Source organism: Callithrix jacchus, chromosome 14 (assembly GCF_049354715.1).
Source record: "Callithrix jacchus isolate 240 chromosome 14, calJac240_pri, whole genome shotgun sequence".
NCBI lineage: Eukaryota > Metazoa > Chordata > Mammalia > Primates > Cebidae > Callithrix > Callithrix jacchus.
In genome coordinates, this window is record NC_133515.1 from 39,503,920 (window position 1) to 39,514,800 (window position 10,881).

The window sequence follows — 10,881 nt, forward strand, 5'->3', positions numbered from 1 at the left end:
CTTGTGGTGCCACATTTTTTTGTGAGAAGCAGATTTCTCTGATTCTTTAATCGTGAAGCAATATGAGTTCCTAAACAGGTAATATAAAATATTATTGTTTCCTTAATGATGATGTCCTTAATGATAAATTTAAGACACAGGAGAAACGTTATCTGTCTAGTTGACCTTGGTAAAAGACTAGGGCACAACTTTCAACTTATTAACAATGTCTCTGAGGCAGTTAAGAATTTCGATCATCCACGAGGTAAAGAAATTGAGAGTATCCTGGCCAACATGGTGAAACCCCGTTTCTACTAAAAATTCAAAAAATTACCTGGGTGTGGTGGTGCGTGCCTATAGTCCCAGCTACTTGGGAGGCTAAGGCAGGAGAATTGCTTGAACCCCGGGAGGCAGAGGTTGCAGTGAGCTGAGATTACCCCACTGCACTCCAGCCTGGAGCCTGGTGAAAGAGCAAGACTCTGTCTCAAAAAAAAAAAAAATAAATAAATAAATAAATTTGATTACCTTAATTAATGAAACATAAAACTTAAATTAACCTGAAAATTCAATGTAGAGTGTTTGCCTTTGTCTGTTGTTTGAACCTCGCTTTTTAAAGCCAGGCTCCCATCAGAAACAGAATAAAGTTAAAGCTCTTAATTAAAACCAGGAATGAGGACATGTTGGCTGCTCACTGAAGGAAAAACTATGTTCTTAAATCCAGACAGGCTGACAGTCAAGATGAAAAGCTAGATTATATACTCATTAGGATGAAAAAAATAATCACCTCAGTGGCCCAAGGACAAGGCCTGAATTTTCTGTTAGAGGAAACTGGATCTATGCATGTGCTGTGTTGAGACCTCATAGTTCTATATTATAGAAATGGGCATGTTTGGTTTTCTGGAAGTGTTGCAAGTATAAGCTATTTGCATTTGTTCCTCTGTTTGCCTAGCTTTATAGGTATCCACTGAGGCAGTCCATATTTGATGGATGATTGAGTCCTGATTTCTGACAGTCAGCTGACTCTAGTGTTACTGATCTTATGGAAAAGCCAATCCAGTGAGAAGTTTTATGCAGAAGTTTCAAATACACATAGATCATAATTTAAATATGTCCCTGTTTTGGTTTTATTTTTCTTTTCAGCCAATCCTGAGGCATAAGAAAATTTCAATTCACTGCACATTCCAAAAGCCTTGCCATTTAAGAACAAGCCAAAGACCCAAGTGAAGGCAGGCAAGGTGCTGAAGGACAGGCAGAGACCAGATATCATATGCGGGCCTTGTGAAGGAAGGTCCTGTCACCAACTGACTGCCTGTTTATATAGTAAAATAACACTCTTGGCAGCGCACTTTGCGTTTCTACTGCAACTCAGTTTTGATCAGGAAGGGATATGGCCAGAGTTATTCACGGCACTGGAACTAGAAGTTAGAGGCAGGGCTGGGATCTATTTCCCATCCTTTGCTTGGCCCTGCTCTGCCCTGTGCATTTTTAATGTGGAGTCATAGGCACGGCTGCTTAGTAGAGTTAATAACAATAATAATAAGGAGTTAATATTCATTTGGATCCTAGGTTGCCTCTAGCTTGGATTCCATCAGCCGTGGTGCCTAGGATGGGAGTGTGCGGTGGCGGTGAGAGTATTCTGATGCTTGCCGGGTTTTGTTCCTGTCAGATCCTTGAACTGCTGGATGCTCTGAGTACAGTGCACAGTCAGAGGGTGAAGAAAGCCAAGAAGCAGCGGCTCCTGCAAAATAAAGAGCACTTCAAAGCACTCCTCAAGCAGAAGGAGAAGAAGCTGAAGCGGCAGGAGGACCTCAGAAAAAGCTCTTCTGAATTCAGGGTCAGAGGGAAAGAAGAAGCCAGACATCCAGTCTGAAGAGGGCTGAGGAGCAATTGCAGTGAGCCTTTGTAATGGGAGGGCTGGCCATAGATCTGCAGAAATGGACAATTTCAAACATGATGGTGCTTGTGAATAACCAATCAGGTGGCAAGAGCCCAAGCAACGTCCTTGTTGGACATGTCGCACAGACTATGTCTGTTTCAGAAGGAACAAAACCTGCATTGGCAGGATCTGGGTTCATTCTTAGCATCTGGAGCTGTCAAGATTTAAAGTAATGAATGTAAACTATGGTTATGTGGATCCTCTCACTCTCTCTGCCTGCCTTAGTTTAATTATTTTGTGCTACAAAAATATAATTAAAACATCTCCTGTTAGTTTTGGCTTAGTAGTTTTCATTAGGGGTAAATGTCTGACAGTGGATTGTGGATAATTGTTTATTTCACTACCTTCCTGATGAGTCTTCCAGAAAAAAAAGAAGTATTCACTTGAACCCTTAGCTATCATGTAAATGTTCAGGGAAGGGTGATTTTTTTTTTTTGTCTGTAGTATTCTTTAATCAATGGTTTTAATAGACATTTTATATTTTATTTCATGTATTTTATATTTTACATAATACTTTAGCAGCCGGGTGACAGCATATATAATTGAAAGCTTTAGACCAGGAGATGGCTGTCTCAGGTGAAGAGACCGAGGAAATAGAATATATTGTGAAGTAGGTTTTCTGTACTATGCTCATGCATTAAAGCTGCCTAGCTACCTTGCTGATACAGTGTAATTCTGGGTCCTCACCCAAATCTCATGTGGAATTGTAATCCCCATTGATGGAGGAGGGGCCTGGTGGCAGGTGATTGGATCACGGGAGTGGTTTCTAATAGTTTAGCACCGTCCCTCTAGTGCTGTCTTGTGAAAGAGTTCTCATGAGATCTGGTTGTTTTATAAGCGCGTGGCGCCTTCCACTTTGCTGTCTTTCTCCTGCTCTGATTGTGTGAGGATGTGCCTTGCTTCTCCTGCGCCTTCTGCCATGATTGTAAGTTTCCTGCAGCCTCCCCAGTCATGTGGAAATGTGAGCCAATTAAACCTTTTTCTTCATAAATTACCCAGTCTCAGGTAGTTCTATATAGCAATGCGAGAACAGATTAATACAATTGCCTTTTTCAAATTGAACATTTCATTGATGTAATCATAGTATTATGTATTTATTTTGTGATAGTATGTTGGTATAATTATATAAGGTATAATCCTCTGTGATGTAATAATGGATTCACAACCAGTTGCACACTTTGCCCAATCTCTCTCAATAGCATGGTTTTGCAAATATCACAATCAAAATATTGACAATGATACAGTCTACCGATTTTATTCAGATTTCTCCAGCTTTTCTTATACTCCTGTATGTGTGTGTGTGTGTGCATGCATGTGTGTGTGAAAATACAGAACATTTAGCAAATCTTTGTGTCATCTTTGCACAGGACCCACACTGATCTCTGAGTGTTTCAATTTTAGTATGTATGCTGCTGGTGGGAGTACCCTGTTGCCTTTACCACATCATATGGGCCAAAAAAAATTCACTTGGGTCAACCAGGGGTTTCCTGGCAGGGTTGTGAGCAGGTGGCCTAGTCTGGGAGGCTTTCTAAAAGCCTAAAGCTGTCAGCAGACAGATGCGGCCTTGTGTCTCCATCAGAATGGATGGGGATGTGAGGATCCGGCCAGGCCCAGGTAGGTCTACCTGGTAATCGACAGTTGGAACATTCCCAGACCTTTCTGAGCAACTCTGGGTATAAATTTTCCTCTATTTCTCAGGAGCAATTAAGAATTCCAGCATCAAGTATGGTGATAAGTCTGGGAACTGATACATAGCATACCCATACAAATTATTAAATAATTTAAAGCTAATATCTGTTGTGTTATATAGCATAATTGATACATTTTAAAATATAAGACTATAGTTTAACTAAAATAAACAAGGCACTCTAAGTCATACCATGTATTGCAATTATGTAGTTTACAAGGTCTTTCAGAGTAGATGAAACCTAGCTTTAAAAGAGTGTTAGGAGCTAAGGAAGTGTTTCCAGATAACAACTGGAATCAACAAAAGAAAAAAGGTGTCTTATACAAGTAAATGTTTTCAAAGAGTAAGCTTGCAAACACTAAAGTATATACAATTGTATAGTTTCATATTTTAGCCAAAGGAGTGAAATCCTTGAGCAAGGTGAGAAATAAAAGAATGTTTAAGCACAGTAGCAGATAATTATGTTTTCTAAAGACAATATATGTATGTGTAAGTGATATTTGCTAATATTAAAAATCTTGGTTTATCATATTGGAGAGCAAGGGAAATGAAAAGTTTGTACATCAAGATTATTTCAAACTAAAGTTGAACCAGGTGCCGTGACTCACACCTGTAATCCCGGCATTTGGGGATGCTGAGGCAGGTGGACTGCTTGACCCTAGGAGTTTGAGACCAGCCTGGGCAACACGGTAAAACCCTGTCTCTACAAAAAATACAAAAATTAACTAAGCCTGGTGTTGTGCACCTGTAGTCTCAGCTACATGGGAGGCCGAGGTGAGAGGATCACTTGAGCCCAGGAGGTCAAGACTGAAGTGAGCTGTGATAGTACCACTGCACTACAGCCTGGGCAACAGAGTGAGATTCTGTCTAAAAAGAAAATTTTTTAAAAACCCACTGAAATTAAGGAATTTCTATTGTCTGAAAGAAACAATAAATAGCATCTTCTATGTAGAATTTTTACTGGTGAAGGTCCCAGCTAGCCAGGTTAGTAAAATGCAGTCGTGTATCACTTAAGGATGGGGATTTATTCTGAGAAATGCATTCTTTGGCAGTTTTGCCATTGTATGAACATCATAGAGTGTTCTAGGCTGTACAGCTGACTACACACCTAGGCAATATGGTATAGCCTGTTGCACCTATGCTATAAACCAGAACAGCATGGGACCATACTGAATACTGCAGGCAATTGTGACATAGCGGGTATTTGTGTATCTAAATGTAGAAAAGATACAGCAGAAATACAATATTATCTTATTGAACCATCAATATATATTGTCTGTCATTGGATGTATGGCACATTGCTGTATGTGCAAGTATAGTTTTTGCGACTGTGAAGTTTGTATCCATCTCATTGGAAGATAGTATATCAAAATGAGGACTGGACTGGGAGAGTTTGTAAATTCTTTTTTTTCCTTTCTTTTTTTTTTTTTTTGAGACGGAGTTTCACTCTTGTTACCTAGGCTGGAGTGCAATGGCGCGATCTCGGCTCACCGCAATCTCCGCCTCCTGGGTTCAAGCAATTCTCCTGCCTCAGCCTCCCGAGTAGGTGGGACTACAGGCGCGTGCCACCATGCCCAGCTAATTTTTGTATTTTTAGTAGAGACGGGGTTTCACCATGTTGACTAGGATGGTCTCATCTCTTGACCTCGTGATCCACCCGCCTGGGCCTCCCAAAGTGCTGGGATTACAGGCGTTAGCCACCGCGCCCAGTCAGTAAATTTTTTTTTTTTTTTTGGTGACCGAGTTTCACTCTTGTTACCCAGCCTGGAGTGCAATGGCGGGATCTCGCTCACTGCAACCTCCGCCGCCTGGGTGCTGGCAATTCTCCTGCCTCAGCCTCCCGAGTAGCTGGGACTACAGGCGCGTGCCACCATGCCCAGCTAATTTTTGTATTTCTAGTAGACACGGGGTTTCACCATGTTGACCAGGATGGTCTCATCTCTTGACCTTGTGAACCACCCGCCTGAGCCTCCCAAAGTGCTGGGATTACAGGCGTGAGCCACCGTGCCCGGCCCCGTAAATTATTTTCAGTGCTAATTGCTTATTTTTGTGATACGGTCAGGTTGTATGTTGCAAAAGTAATTCTACTAGATTGTGAGTTCCCTGAGAGCTAAGAGCAGGAACTGCATTGTTTACCTGGTTGAAACGTGAAGTAGATACTTCAAGTAGATACTTTCCTGCTCTTAGCTCTCGTGGAACTCACAACTGCTCGGCCTTTCAAAGTGCTGGGATCATAGACGTGAGCCACTGCGTCCGGCTCCGTAAATTATTTTTAATGCTAATTGCTTCTTTATGTGATATTGTCAGGATGTATGTTGCTAATTCTACTAGATTGTGAGTTCCATAAGAGCTAAGAGCAGGAAAGTATCTACTTGAAGTATCTACTTCACGTTTCAGCCAGGTAAACAATGCAGTTCCTGCTCTTAGCTCTCGTGGAACTCACAATCTAGTAGAATTATTTTTACAACATACAACCTGACCATATCACATAAATAAGCAATTAGCATTGAAAATAATTTACCGGGCCGGGCGCGGTGGCTCACGCCTGTAATCCCAGCACTTTGGGAGGCCCAGGCGGGTGGATCACGAGGTCAAGAGATGAGACCATCCTGGTCAACATGGTGAAACCCCGTCTCTACTAAAAATACAAAAATTAGCTGGGCATGGTGGCGCGTGCCTGTAGTCCCAGCTACTCCGGAGGCTGAGGCAGGAGAATTGCTTGAACCCAGGAGGCGGAGATTGCGGTGAGCCGAGATCGCGCCATTGCACTCCAGCCTGGGTAACAAGAGTGAAACTCGGTCTCAAACAAACAAATAAATAAATAAATAAATGGCTATTGGCTGGGTGTGGTGGCTCATGCCTGTAATCCCAACACTTTGGAAGGCCGAGGTGGACAGATCACGAGGTCAAGAGATCGAAACCATCCTGGCCAATATGGTGAAACCCCGTCTCTACTATAATACAAAAATTAGCTGGATGTGGTTGCGCGCACATACTAGCCTCCCAAATAGTGCCAAGTCTCAGCTACTTGAGAGGCTGAGGCAGAAGAATCACTTGAACCTGGGAGGCAGAGTTTGCAGTGAGCTGAGATCACACCACTGCACTCCAGCCTGGCGACAGAGTAGGACTCTATCTCAAATAAATAACAGCTATTGACTGAAATTAAACTGTATTTAAATGGACATATTACACTTCTGGGCCATTCATTCTTTTTTTCTAATGGAATCAGGAAATCAGGAACCATAACCAAGGTAGGGCTGTGCCATGTTAAAGCGCATGGAACCTTCCCCTGGGGGCCAAAAAAGAGTAGGGAAAAGCGCAAAGACAAAATCTTCCTCTCCTAAACAATGTAAGAATGTGGTCCACCTCATGCTCAGGTGGGACTTTATCATGAAGTTATTTATGAGGACTTACAGCTGCATCATTTACCCAAATACAAATTTACCTTCAGTGTAGGGAACTGAGGACAGGAATTCTGTTGATGCAGACTCTTGATAATGAGGCTGATACTTGGAGACTTTTTATCATGTTTGGAAGAACATTGTTTTACATTTATTCATTAATACTTTAGTTGGTGGTTTACCTTTAGCTGCAGGCTTATCTGATATTTGGAGGTATCTTCATAAATGATGGCTTTGGTTTTAGAAGAGTTACTCTGAAGCTACTATTTCTGGCAATAATCAAACAGCATGGTGATTTGTTTCATAAGGCCATTCCTAGAATATTATGGTAAAATCTTTGTATGGAAAAAATGCTTATTCTTCCGTCCTCTGTAGTGGAATATGAATCTAGTTTGTCTTCGAAATAAAATCAAGTCATTAAAATGTAGTTTTCTCAGAAGATGAATGGAGTAAAGCACTCTCTGTTTCAACCTGTTGGAAATCACTCATCCATCAGGAAACTGTTCCAACTGATTCTGACTCACATGAAGGAATTAAAATTAAAACAAGAGTTAATAATATTAATTTACCTTTTTAAAGAAACTTTCCCATGCTTTAGATAATAGCTGATAGACGTACAATATGTGTAGAATAGGCTGTTGTCCATACTGGTTTGGCCTGTTTCAAAGCCATATCTAATTTTGTTGCAAAATGGTCTGAATTCTTCAAAAATGTTGAGTTGTATAGTGCGGCGAAGTACTGAGCCATTTACTGAAAGGAATATACCCAAGAAATAATTTGAACTTATTGAGAGATGCATACTACTGACAGGTTCTCCAGATTTAACTATTAGCTCAGGAATAGAGAGGAGGGAAAGAGAGGAGTTAGGACTTTCAGAGTTGCTGCCAAGCCAGGCACGATCTGGTTGACTTACAACATAGGAGAGAATGGGCCAGTGAACTTCAAGGAAGAGGACTATGCATTTGATTCTACTAAGCAGTGCTTATCCTACTATGATAAGCATTGGAAATACAAACTTGAGTAAGACATGGTCTCTGATCTCCAGAAGTGCACAGTATTTTTAGGGAAGACAAGTGAAAATACTTAATAATGATGATAGTGTTGTAAATGCTCTGATGGAGTTATGTGCATGGCATGGAGAGGAGGGCCAGGTGATTGAGCCTGGGAGCACTGGGAAACACTTTCATTTTGTTTTGTTTTATTTTGTTTTTGTTTTTTTAGATGAGGTCTTGCTAGGTTGACTGGGCCGATCTCAAACTCCTGGATTCAAGCTTGCCTCCAACCTCGGCTTTTCAGAGTGCACAGGCGTTAGCCACTGTGCGTGGCCAACGGGAACACATGTTTGGGCAGCTGCTACTTGCATTGAATATTGAAGGAAGAATGGTACACAAAGGGAGATGGGGAATGTCAAGCAGAAGACTGTCAGGCAGGGTCTCTGCAGGGAGGTGATGAGCGAAAGACTGTCAGGCAGGGTCTCTGCAGGGAGGTGATGAGCGATAAGGCTGGGAAAGCAGCAGGGACCAGAGGGAAATCTGAGTCACAAAAATCAGATCTGCATTTTAGCAAGTTCATGTTTTGCACTGTAGTAGAGAAAGGGCTGGAGTTGTCCAGGTTCAAAGCTGGGAGACAGGGAGCCTTGGGGAGAAATGACGAGATCCTGAGATAAGGCAGCAGTGGTGGGAACAGAATGGAAGGGAGGTAGTTGAGGTATGTTCAAAGTAGAATCAAAATGGACATGGTGACCAACTGGATGTGGGTGTGATCTGAGGAAGCAAAGTTTAGGATAATTCTGAGACTTCTAGGCTGACCCACTGAAGTAACATTATTCAACACCACAAGGAAACCAGGGGAATGAGAAGTTATATTGGTTTGCTTTGGAGTGGAAGGGTGGTAATATAAGAGGAATTAATGAATTAAAGTTTGGATATGCCTTAACTTTAATTTGATATGTGCATTTGATATAACCTTGGGTGACCCTCCAGTCAGTGGTTGAACATGTGTGTTTCTTAGTAACTGATAGACATCACAGACTCACATCGGTAAGAAAACAGCAAGCTTGATTGAATGGATATACCTGGAACACAGTACCCTACACTGGAGCAAGTCTCTCCCAGTGAAATGAGGATAAGAAGAACTTTGACCTTGTGGAATATGTTGTTAGGAATATATGTGATAAACAACTTAGGATACTTCCTAGAGAGTTTCATGTATAGTAGGAGCTTGATAAATATTATTGTTGAAATTTATTTCCAAGGTAAGATGCCGTTGGAGGAATCTTTGGAATCCAAGTTAAAAATAAATAGGGCTGGATGCAATGGCTCACACCTGTAATCCCAGCACTTTGGAAGGCAAAGGCAGGAGGCTCTCTTGAGCCCAGGAATTCAAGACCAGCCTGGGTGATATAGTGAGACCTTGTCTCTATGAAAAACAAACAAAATTAACCAGATGTGGCGGTGTGCACCTATAGTCCCTGCTGCTTGAGAGGCTGAGGTGGGAGGATTGCTTGAGCCCATGAGTTTGAGGCTGCAGTGAGCCACACTTGTGCCACCACACTCCAGCCTGGGTGACAGAGTGAAACTATCTTTAAAAATAATAATAACAATAAAATAAGTAATTAAAAAAATACAAACCAGCAAACACTAATCCTTTCTAAGAATTATTGCACTCTGGAGGGCAGATCTGAATGAAGCTCCCAGAGATGGCTGAAGGTCCTGTGGAGACCAGCCTGGCCCTGGGCAGGACCAGGCAAGATCAACGAGGAGGAGGTAATGGGACTGAACAGGGTTGAAGCCATGCAGTTGGCTCCATGGAGTTGAAGACTCCATGAAGATCTAGACTAATTTTTTTTTTTACATGAGGGGTACAGTGGTTCTAGGAATTTAAGTGAGAACAGGGTTAATGAAGGAGTGCAGGGTGGGAGAGCTGAGTGAAGGGATCCGAGAGGGCCTGACTTATGAACCGCTGCATCGCATGGCTCACTTGCCTTCCCCTGTATCTACTTAGCAAAGGACCCTACCCCAGGCCTCCAGGGCCAAGGTCATTTCTGTATAGTCATGGGCCCTGGAGGGCCTGTAAGGGAGACAGTCTTAAGAGATTGCATTAACAGTCATGCTTGGCAAGTATCATTATCCTATCCCGAGCCTGATCTGAAGGGGTACGTGCTCATAGGCAGCTGCTGCCCGAGATTACAGCAGCTCTTCAATCCCCAGATCCCTGCTCTCCTATATTTGTTTTCCCAGGGCTTCCTGTCCTTTGACAGCAGTGAGATGCAGAATGACTTATTGAATTATTCTCCTGATAGTTTCCAACTTTTCCAAATGACAGTGGGGCATGGGGCTTGGGAATGGGAATGAGGCCCTAGGGATAGCATGCTTAGGAAAATGCTCCCAGCCTGATGTAATTCAGGGGTGACAATGGCATTTGATCATCAAGACTGATGTAAAGGATGACTAGCAGTGAGTTGGGAGTGACTCACACTGGGGCTGGGTTTCTGATTCTGCCTAATCCAGGCAGAGCAGAAGCAATAATGGGCTGGTGGAGGGCCTCCAGGGCTCCACTTAGGTCCCAGAAAAATGGCTCCAGATTGTTGGTTCACATTCTAAGGAGAAGTTTGGGGACCATAGGATAGAGAGAGTGGCAGGAGATGCCATGGCACCCACTCCGATGCCTGCCCTGCCATCTCCCCAGGTGACGTCTCTGGGGCATCTTGGCAAGTATAATTATCCTATCCCGAGCCTTCCCTCCCCAGAACTGTAGTTCAGCTGAGGGCATGTGGAGGCCAAAAGACTTCTTAGAGTGTTACTTTCCTTGAAGATCTCTGCTGAGCGAACTGGAGGAGCTGGGTATTCACTGAGGTAACTGCACAGTCAAAGGATCAT

The 10,881-nt window shown here is 42.6% G+C and overlaps 1 long non-coding RNA gene across 2 annotated transcripts in view; it reads left to right on the forward strand.

The window, feature by feature from the left end:
- LOC103787882 (uncharacterized) overlaps positions 1 to 2,906 on the forward strand; it is a 151,256-nt gene extending 148,350 nt beyond the window's left edge. Inside the window, exon 4 of one of the 2 annotated variants that reach the window (XR_013526447.1) lies at positions 1,546 to 2,906. This is a non-coding gene — a long non-coding RNA (uncharacterized LOC103787882). The remainder of the gene's footprint in view (positions 1 to 1,545) is intronic. The other variant, XR_013526452.1, reaches the window with a different exon arrangement.
- Positions 2,907 to 10,881: the final 7,975 nt, after the last annotated feature.